Source organism: Gopherus flavomarginatus, unplaced genomic scaffold, assembly GCF_025201925.1.
Source record: "Gopherus flavomarginatus isolate rGopFla2 unplaced genomic scaffold, rGopFla2.mat.asm mat_scaffold_267_arrow_ctg1, whole genome shotgun sequence".
In the NCBI taxonomy this organism is placed as follows: Eukaryota; Metazoa; Chordata; order Testudines; family Testudinidae; genus Gopherus; species Gopherus flavomarginatus.
In genome coordinates, this window is record NW_026114945.1 from 108,702 (window position 1) to 119,429 (window position 10,728).

General features: G+C 36.7%; 1 pseudogene; it reads right to left on the reverse strand.

The window, feature by feature from the left end:
• Positions 1-4,365, reverse strand: part of LOC127042115 (insulin-degrading enzyme-like) — a 48,600-nt pseudogene extending 44,235 nt beyond the window's left edge.
• Positions 4,366-10,728: the final 6,363 nt, after the last annotated feature.

Genomic DNA, 10,728 nt, shown 5'->3' on the forward strand with positions numbered 1-10,728 from the left:
ATGCCTGAACTTGGAAGGTAACTACCACAAGGCCCTCTACACATATTATTTGCTATTTTCTAATGAAGGGAGCATGATCACTGTTGCTGTTTTTCACTGTTGTGTATGCAACAGATTTTCTCAGAATGGCTCTATATGATGATCTATTAATTTTGATTATATTATATGGATGGCAATTTTTTTATGCTGGATGTTTGTTAGGATACTGAAGAAACTCCTAAAGGTCTGCCAATAGCACCTACACCACACTCCTAATGGTGACTACAAACATTCAACCCATGAATGACTATAACATGTCTGTTAGTCGATAAGGTGCCACAGGATTCTTTGCTGCTTTTACAGATCCAGACTAACACGGCTACCCCTCTGATACTATAAAATCTCATACTCTAATCTTTTAAAAACCATCACTCTGATCCATCAGGAAAAACAAGGAGAGGTTCTGAAATAATTTAGACGCTCTCTGGCCCAGCATGGGAATCATTGTCAAATGACATTCAACAGTCAATGCTGCTTCAAAACCAAGAGCTGAAAATGACTGTTCAAAAAGAAAGATCCACAGCACTCGAAAGATTGACACGTTTCCACATTCCCAGAACTATTTTCAGAGAATTCCAACTGGAAGTAAATCTCTTGCCTTGGCCTTTCTTGCCTTTATCAACTTTTTCAAATGGTACAACTCCCCATGAAGAAAATAATACAAGACCTGATTTAACTTTACTGTATATGCTGCCAATGTGATGTTATGTATCTTCATTTGGGATCCCCATATCTGTTGCTATCAAAGATGTGTCCCCCAAAATCTAAAAGTGACTTGATAACAGTCATAAAAATAAAAACTTTGAATAATATTTAAATCTTATCTATGTATGCATTATAGAAGCTAAACAAAACCTACTCTGATTTGTGATTATATAAAAAGTATATAAAACCACATCAGCATAATATTTAATATGTAAAGTTCTACCATCAAATACTGAACTTGTAATTTATTCATAATTTAAAATATAACATCTTAAGTAGTAGTAAGTAGTAGCTGTTGTCAGATGTGTTTCAGGTATAGCAAATAAAGGATTAATATATATTGTTTTGAGACTGGATTAAGTATTTAATGTTATTACCAGCTTCTCATAAATATTTATCTGAACACCCCCAACTGCTTCTTTCTTCAACTATTGCATAATATATGAGGTTTCCTGATGTGTTGTATTGTCTAATATTACCAAACCAGAATAAACCAGTACTCTAGATCATTTTGAAGAGTTAATGCATGCATGAAAGTTTCTGCAACTTAAAATGAAGATTTCCTGTAAAGAATAAGAAATTTTTGGGAGTCAATTAGTGTGACATACTTAATATACTGCATACCTGAAAAACTCAAAGTTGAGACAAGCTTTTGGCAAGAAGAATTTGTCATCTTGCTTGAACCATAGTTTGCTCATAGCGGTGTCCTGTGTCAAGAAAAAAAATGTTTAAATTTTTTTAACGTAAGACTTTATATTATGCTGTATTACAAACTGCATTTTATCACGTCTACTCTCAGTTCACATTTATTCCTTAAATACATGTATACATAACTGGTGAACACAATCCTCCGGCCTTGGAGTGAGAATCTCACCTCATTGGGCTCCTTTACACCTGATATAAAGGCCATAATGGTGTAAATGAGCCCTAAAAACTCCATGTCTAGCTGGGAGAGGAACTGTGGAAGAAAGCCAAAAAAGCTGCCATTGAGAAACTTTACAAGCTCTAGTGCAGGGATGTGCCAGGACAGGGCTGAATCATACAGAACTGTGGATATTATGGGTAATGTGTGGCTAATAGGTCAGAGTAGAGAAGCTGCTGTAACTTACTCCAGAGAGCAGCTGAGGAGAAGGAGGACACAAAGATGGCTTAAAGTCACCATAGCTGTCCCATTCCCTCCACCCTTAGCACTGGGCCTGCAGACAATCTCACCCCCAATACTTCAGGCTAAGTATATTATTTCTTAATTACCAGTCTCTTAATAAAATTATCAACACATATTACACTCTTATAATGATACTGAAAACAAAAATATCCATCCATCCATTTATAAACAGGAAAATATAGTGATTAAAAAAAGACAGTCCTCTAAAGTTTTAGTTTAAAATTCTCAGTGGAGGAAAAAATTCAAAAGAACTGCAAACAAAGTGACGTAAAACAGACAATCTTCATATTTTAACCCGAGCTATTATTTCTCTCCTGCCCTCTTTATATATTTTAATTTCCATATACGGTGAAAGAGGTAACGTTGTTATGGCAGGCTGATTGTGTAGGGATGAGGCATTCTTTAAACATCTGTTTGTCGCTGCTCATAGGTTTGGAATGCCAGTAAGTCCAAGAAGGAGATGGACTAGTGAGCAGAGTGCAAGTGGGACCATCAAAGATACACAATAAATACATGTTATTGCATGGCTTTTTAATTTATAACATAGACAATCACCTTTGCCACTACCACAAATGATATAGTGTATAAAATTTAACACAAATATATTTACTTTTCACATGCTTTTTACATATAAAAACTAAGCATTCTCCCTCACTGCCCATCTCCTCATACACAACCCCTCATTTACAATGCAATGCTGAATTTTCCACATAACTTATTTCTATCGTAACAGAAATTCTCATTCTAGTAACATTACTGCTACTATGCAAAATTCACAATAAATTCTCTGCTTATAGGAACAGAATAGTAAAATGGCAGTTACTGTGTCCATTGTGTCAGTTCAAGAAGCTTTGAAAAAAAATTTTTTTTTTTTAAGCAAAAACATTTAAGAAGCAAATCAAGTTTCAAAAGCTGTAACGCACTAACCCGGTTCATATCAAATGGTTTCTTTTGGTATGCTGCTAGCTTCTCAAGTTTTTGTAGAATTTAAGCTTTAATTTAAAAAAGTGTCTGGCCTTTGTTCTTGTGAAGATAGCTTTCTGAAAGCAGAATATAGTCTTGTTTACTGAACCTGATGTCCATCCCTATTCAACTCTATGACTCTAATTCAGGAAAGCACTTACGCTCAGACTTAAGTCATCCCTGTTCATGACAGCATGTACGCATGTGCTTACGTCCCAACGAGCTGGAACTTAAGCACATTTTAAGTGCTGCTCTGAATAGATATACTTTCCTGATTGGAAGTCGATGTTCACTTCAAATTCAAAAGACATCAATGTAGATTACAATATTTTACTGCTACTCACTGATGCACAAATATTCATCTCCTGAATTATCTACTGTGGTTTCATGTCACAGAAATTAGAGACTGAAGAGATCTATTAGATTTGGTGTCCTGCCAGCATACATGCTTTCAATATCTCTGGAAAAGCAAGAGTGAGAAGACCATAGAGCAGCAGCTCTCAACCTTTACAGACTACTGTAGCCCTTTCAGGAGTCTGATATGTCTTGCGTACCCCCAAGCTACAGTTCACTTAAAAACTACTTGCTTACAAAATCAGACAAAAAAAACCAAAAAGTCTCACAGCACACCATTACTGAAAAATTGCTCATTTTCATCTTTTAATTATAAAATGATTGGAATATAAATCTTATACTTACATTTCAGTATATAGTTCAACAGCAATATAAACAAGTCATTGTCTGTATGAAATTTGATCTGTACTGACTTCACTAGCGCTTTTTATGTGGCCTGTTGTAAAACTAGGCAAATATTTAGATGAGTTGATGTACCCCCTGGAAGACCTCTACGTACCCCCAGAGGTACATGTATCCCTGGTTTAGAACCACTGTCATAGAGAACTCCCAGGTGTGCTAGATAAGCTACGTTCATTAGGTGATCCAGCAGCAACGGGACGGAGTTGCAGATGGTTCATCCTACATCCAACTCAGCAAAGCTCATCACTCTTGAAAGAGTAAAACTATTTCTTGACTCTAAATAGATGAGAAATTATTTTCTGGTACTCAGAAATGTTGAACTTTGCTGAAAGTGTGAGGGGGGAACCTTGCTTGCTGCTACCAGAAAGGTAGGGAGCAGACAGGTGTCTTTGCTTGCAATTGCAAGCTCTCTTCATGCACAGCTTCAACGGAATGACCTTTTCTACTTTCTGACTTACTAACAAATGCTCAAAAAAAAATCTGTATGAATAAGCTATATATGACAGGTTAATCTAGATAATTTTAAAGCTTTTATCAGGGAATAATAGTTAACCTTCCAACAAGCTAGCTGGCTGACATAACTTCCATTTGATGTAAGTAATACATATCCTTACCTTGATAAGAGCAGGGTACTGTGGTGCATCCTTTTCTAGTGGCAAAATTTCAAAGTTAGTAGGAATAAACTCATTCTTCATTGGAAGCTTGAATTTCCCATTTAGGTCAGCATTTTGCCATTTCTGGATAAACAACAATATGGTTATTAGTTAAATTTCTGACTAGCAGATGGATATACACTTAAATCCTGTAGCTCTGTAACAGAAAACTGAAAACCAGCAGAAAAATGTCTGAACTGGGGAAGGAGGTGGGAGAAGGCCAGTCAATAGGAGAGAGTTCTCTGAACGAGGGAAATGGGAAAGTAAAAGATCATTAGAAAAGGTATATAGGGGCAGGGAATCTTTCTCCATTTCCCATTTCAGCTCTGTGCATCCTCTTGTGTTTGGCTCAATAAAAGCACCACATAAAATGTATACATAGAAATTCTTCCAGCTTTGGTTCTACTTGTTCAATTAAATATGCTGAATATGGTGAGGAATTTCTCGACTATTTCTGTTCTAAGCAGATTAGGATGTGTGGCCTGACAGAGCCTTAGTATTTCTTTCTGGCATACTAGAAGGCCAACTCATTTTAAAGTGGATAGATAATTTTATCTGATGAGGGTTGTTTCACCCTTCCCTCTTTTTTCTAAGGTTTTCGTTTACAGAAGTCCACTAAATTTTGCACAATATATTCATTCTATAAACTTGAGAAAAACAAACATACATTTTGAATCAGCCTCAGAACCATAGTTAAATGTCATGGTATTTCCATTATAAATTCCTTTTTCAGGACAATTATAGTTCATAAAAGTTACTTTAGCGTAAGTGTGATTATATAATTTTTAAAATTCACTTCTTTGTAGCAAAACAAAAATTTTTATTTTATGTTGGATCTGTTTTTACAGAAGAAAGAAAATTAGTTTATAGCCAAGTCAGAAATCCTGGTCTTCTAAATAAAACTATCTTTACAAACAAAATGTTGTTGATCAATAGTTTTTAGCACTGAAAACAATTAAATTGCCCACGTTTTTAAAAAAAAAGGGTTGAAAAATCCAGGCCCTATTGAAGTCAATTGCACAACTACTATTGTCTTCGATATGGCTAGGATTTCAGACAAAAATTCACACAGAGGGCCAATCAGAAGTCATAGGAGTTTTACCATTAACTCCAAGGTCCAGAATAAATAAGCCACAAGTTTTTCGTAACTTAAAGTATGTATTGCATCTTATCGAGGCGTTACAAAGAAAATGTGCAAAGACCCATTGATTTCAGTGGATTTGATTTATAGCTACCATAACAACGTACCTCAATGTACTATTTTGTAGCATGCAATGAAAAGTCTTGAAACACTTTTAAATGAAGGTCTAATCTCCATTGCTGTTGAATAGACTGAAATATCATTGCTAATGGCAGTTGTAAGTGCAAATTCTCCTTTCCATTAATAGGAAAATTAAATCTAGATGCAAAAAATTTTATTTCAGAAATGGAAATCTAGTAATTATTTTAACATGCCTGGATGACTTCAGCAGAAATTGCTTCTTGCTTATACTGTGTTCCATACCACTCTTCCGTTCGATCAGTTTTTCCTTCAAAAGATTTAGAAACTATTGCAACCCTAAAAACAAACAGACAAAAATCAAAAACACTTAGGTACCAAAATACTTTACCAACAAATATACAAAGTAGTGTGAGAGATCATTTCACTCACAACTGAAATGCAGTCATCTCCAGCATGGAACTTAGAAGCTGTTCAAGACGCATACTGCCTGCAACTGAACACCATCTCCAAATGAAACCGCAGGAATATTTAGGCCAACAGTATGCATGTACCCAAATTTAACACACAATCATAAGCCCTTAATCATAAACTTTCAATTTGTAATTGTTCAGCCACAATAATTTTACGGTTGAGAGCAAATCAAACTCTAGAGGTCAGGATTGTGTGCAAACTTGCATGCAATTTCTGATCTCTTAATTCTCCATCTTTGTTTTATGATTTGCATTGAGCAGTTTCAAAAAAATGATCCTAAGAGATCCTATACAAAATCTGTAATATGACTACTGCATTTTTCTCAACACCTACATCAGAGACCAAATTATTAAAGTAGTAAATGTACAAAGATAGGATTTTCAATATACACATTTTATGCATGACCTAGTTTATAACCACACAGATTTAGGTCCTAATCCTGCATGCCGAACCCTGTATGCAGAGTTACACATAAATTGCTGTTTATTGGTTAGCAATGGACTTCTTCACTGTGGTAGCACTTTATTTTATACTTTCTAAATCAATAAACATTGTCAATTACAAGCCTACAAAAGACATCGCCAAGAGGAGGAAATCTAGAATAAAAGAGGAGAAACAGTACAAGTAACTAATTACAAACCAAGAAGTTTTCAAAAGTGTTCACACTAAGTGCCAAGAAAATAAAACCTTGAATTCTATAACAGTTTTTACTGCAAAATAGTATATTCAACAAAAGCTCAACAGGAATTAAAAATTATATTAAAGGCACATAAAATTTATGAGAATTCTGAAACAGTTATTGCATATCCAGAAAGGTCATATCTTCATTATCTTCTTCATAAATTCAACATTTCATAGAGATGTTTAATAGCAAAATAATTAACAAAATGTCAAACTTTGTGCAGATGGTTAAAACACACACTAAGACACATGTGCTGTGTATATTCTATTAGACTACGATGAGCTCTTCAAGCTAGGGACAGTCTCCTATGTGATTGTACCACACAACTGGGTGCTGATCCCATAGGAGGGATGTGGACCTTTACCAGTATCAAATAAATAATAATGAGTATGTTTCTTGTGAAGAATTTCTTTTATAAAACGCAGTAGAAAAGTTTAAATGTATGGAATGTTAGTGTTCTTAATGTGCACTGATTTACATTGAACTATTCTACTAACTAATGGATTATGTGACCACATTTTTAGTGGGGCATGGAGGGGAAATTTGGAATATATTATACGTAACTTCAAACACAATGTTTCACTCATTCTAGAAGTAAAAATTCAGAAATGCTTGTGAAATTAGTTTGTGCCTTCTAACAAAGGCACATCAGGGGGTGAGGGTGTCACCTGATGTAGTAAATGATAGGCTTTTCTTTTTTTTTCTTTAAAGGAAATACTCCCCTACCCGCAACATCTAGAGTCACTACCACAGAATATCACCAGAAGTTCAAATACTGAAGCAGGATTTGTACAGTAGGCTAGATAATTTTGAGACCAATATTTCTAGTCAGGCATGCTAAGGAGGGATGATCAAATCTCATGCTTCAGGGATACAAATAATTACTGCAGGGGTCAGGAAGCTAATTTTTACTTCCCACCTCAAAAACCATTGGTCAACTGGCATTTAAAAAAAAAAAAGAAAAAAAAGGTTATTCAAAAATAGTAGCTTGAGACAATTATCAGAGACAGAATACTGATCTAATTTGCCATAGCAAATGCAATGGTCTTATAAACATTTTTATTCCAAATCATATACAAAACTGAGTCATGCCCTCATATATTTAGTGTGTATTTTTATTTTTTAATATAATATATAAATTAAAAGGAGGAATGTTAAAAAGCAATAAGTAGCAGAGAGGAAAGCCTTTCATCATTAGAGAAGTATTTGTCCTCACAACACAGCAGATACTTACCCACTTACCACGATAAAACCTGCTAGAGATATTACTGATTATACAGAAATGTGCCACAGCTATATAATTCAATTACATTTTACATTCTGACTTGGACAGCTGGTGAAGAAGCTCTGTTCTTTAGAAATGAAGTTGCTAAGAGACTATGAAAAATTAAAAAAAGGTCTTTCAGAATTTGATGTGCTTCTCAGACTTCTTTTTAATGACTTTTTTTCCCCCTTTTAAAGCATCCTACTGAACTTAAATATTATTTCATAAAATAATTCTTATAAACTAGATAGAATTCCATGGACTCTACTAGCTGAGCAACAAAACCAAGGTGTTGGGTTTCTTCAGAACTACAGCGGTGCATAGGTCCATATTTCACCTCCCCCACCTTAGAGACTAAATGCCCCAGAGAACTAGTAGAGATACACTCATCTATCACACTGGTGGGTGGGGGAGGTGACAGAGAGAGACACAAACAAACTAGAATCTTTTTGAGAGAACAGCTGGTACATTACAGTCAATAATAGCTAAATAGATCTGGCAGAGATCAAGCTACAGTCCTGGGAAATCACACTGAGATATATGGATACCAGGGTGTAAAAAAACTGAACAGATTCTGGGTACCTATGAGGGGGCCTGTGCAGTTGTGAAAGCTTAGAAATATAGTAAATAAAGTATTTGACAATATTATCTGATAGGTAAACAGCATCAGATGAAAACTGAGAAAATTCCTCCTCTCTCTCCATTTGAGGAACCTAGAGATTAGCGATGCCCTCAGTTGAGAGAGGCAAATTTCTGGAGCAATTAGCCACTGGTCCATTGTTTTGCCTTCTCATTTAGTAATTTGTAGAGTTTAGAAGTTTTGGCTGCGAATAAGCAGAGTGAGGTGCTTGTAGAGACCAAGTGCTGTAAGTTACCTGCTGCATGGTTAACAGCTTCAGAACAACTGCATTATCCAGCTTTTTCTGAAAGCTCAAAGGAAGTAACTCTAGCTCCTCCAAAAGTGAGGCATTACCTTCCGTAACTTGATAATAGTTCAGTATAAGAAAGTAGGTCATTATGGACAAAATGCCTTCCACGTTCACATAGTTCCTCTTAGAGACTGTCCTTGTTAGATAGGTCACGCCTGATTAGGTCAAAATTGCAAGAAACAGCAGGGACAGAAATGGAATGTCGGAAAGTTCTAGGTTAGTGTTTTTCATTAAAAACGCAACTCACAACATTTAAGGATACATTGTCAGATGGGACAAAGGGAGTAGGAATGATTTTAGCTTTTAATGGTGGAACCAAGGAGGCCTTAATAGTAGGTCTTTTTCTAATAAATGCAGGTGTTTGCCTGAGGTTGGCAAAAATGAAAGAGTTCTCTAGACGTGCTCTTGCAAGATGCAAAGATCTTGACTATCAGAAAAAGTAGGTGAGGCAGGAAGGAGAGACAAGGAGAAAAAGAGTCACATTCCCAAGGCCAAGTCCTATCTTGGAAGCCTAGGGAACTATCTGAACATAAAGCTGTTTTGTTGTTGAACTCTAGCTTCCTCGTTAGCTTAATTTGAGGCTGATGTTTGTTGCCTTGTAGAACACCAAAACAATGGCTGGGGGTACGTCCACGCTACCCGCCGGATTGGCGGGTAGCGATCGATCTATCGGGGATGGATTTATCGTATCTCGTCTAGACGCAATAGATTGATCTCCGAACACGCTCCTCCTCAACTCCGGAACTCCACCAGGGTGAGAGGCGAAAGCGGAGTCAACGAGGGAGCAGCAGCCGTCGATCTCGCACCGTGAGGACAAGAGGTAAGTCGATCTAAGACACGTAGACTTCAGCTACGCTATTCTTGTAGCTGAAGTTGCGTATCTTAGATCTATCCCCGCTCCAGTGTAGACCAGGCCTGGGAGGTTTATCATAAGAAGTATTAGAGACCTAGTCAGGCTGGTTTACACTGCCCTGCTACAAATGGAGTAGCTATGGGTGTGTCTAGCTTGGTTAGTTACTTTTTTCAGGAGCATATAATGGCTGTTACGATGAAGGGGAAAACATATCTCTACACTGCAATTAAACACCCATGACTGTCCAGGTTTTAGCAGACTCGGGTTAACAGGGCTCAGGCTATGGGGCTGTAAAATTGTGGGGTAGACGTTCGGGCTGGGGCTGCAGCCCAAAGCTCTGGGACCCCACGAGTGGGATGGTTCCAGACATCTATACTGCAATTTTGAAGCCTTGCAGCCCAAGTCATGCAAACCCAAGTCAGCTGACATGGTTCAGCTGCAGGTGTTTAAACTGCAGTATAGATGTATACTCTACACGTTTTCCTCTTAACCATAACAGCCATTTTATGCTCCTGAAAAAGTACCAAAGGGAAATTCTGGAAGTAAAAGGGAGAGTTAAAAACTCATGCTACTCAGTCCATGCACTCACAAGAGCAAAACTGGGGAAAGCAACAGTGCAAAACTGTTGATAATGTCTGCTAAAGGGAAGTCTACCGCTAGAATTAATTATGTTTTGTTTCTTGAGCACTCAAATGTTTGCTAGGCATTACATAAACAAATAAGGCGGCAATTTGCGTGTCTAGGGAGCTTACGATTTAAATATATGACAAGATGTAACAGCTAAGAGCAACAAATAATAGCATAGCAGAAGAGTTACATATACAAAGTTACGCAGTTAAGTACGTCCCATGTGCATTTTAAAAATTAGCAAGATATGTTACATTACTTTTCTTTCAGAAAAGGTGTCATGAGACCCTTCACTTTCATCCAGTTAGCCAAAGTCAAGAAGAAACAACATTTTAACTGAAGTTTGCACTCCTGTCCTCTCGCTGTACACTTCACTGTAAACTAAGGGTAAGGGCCAAG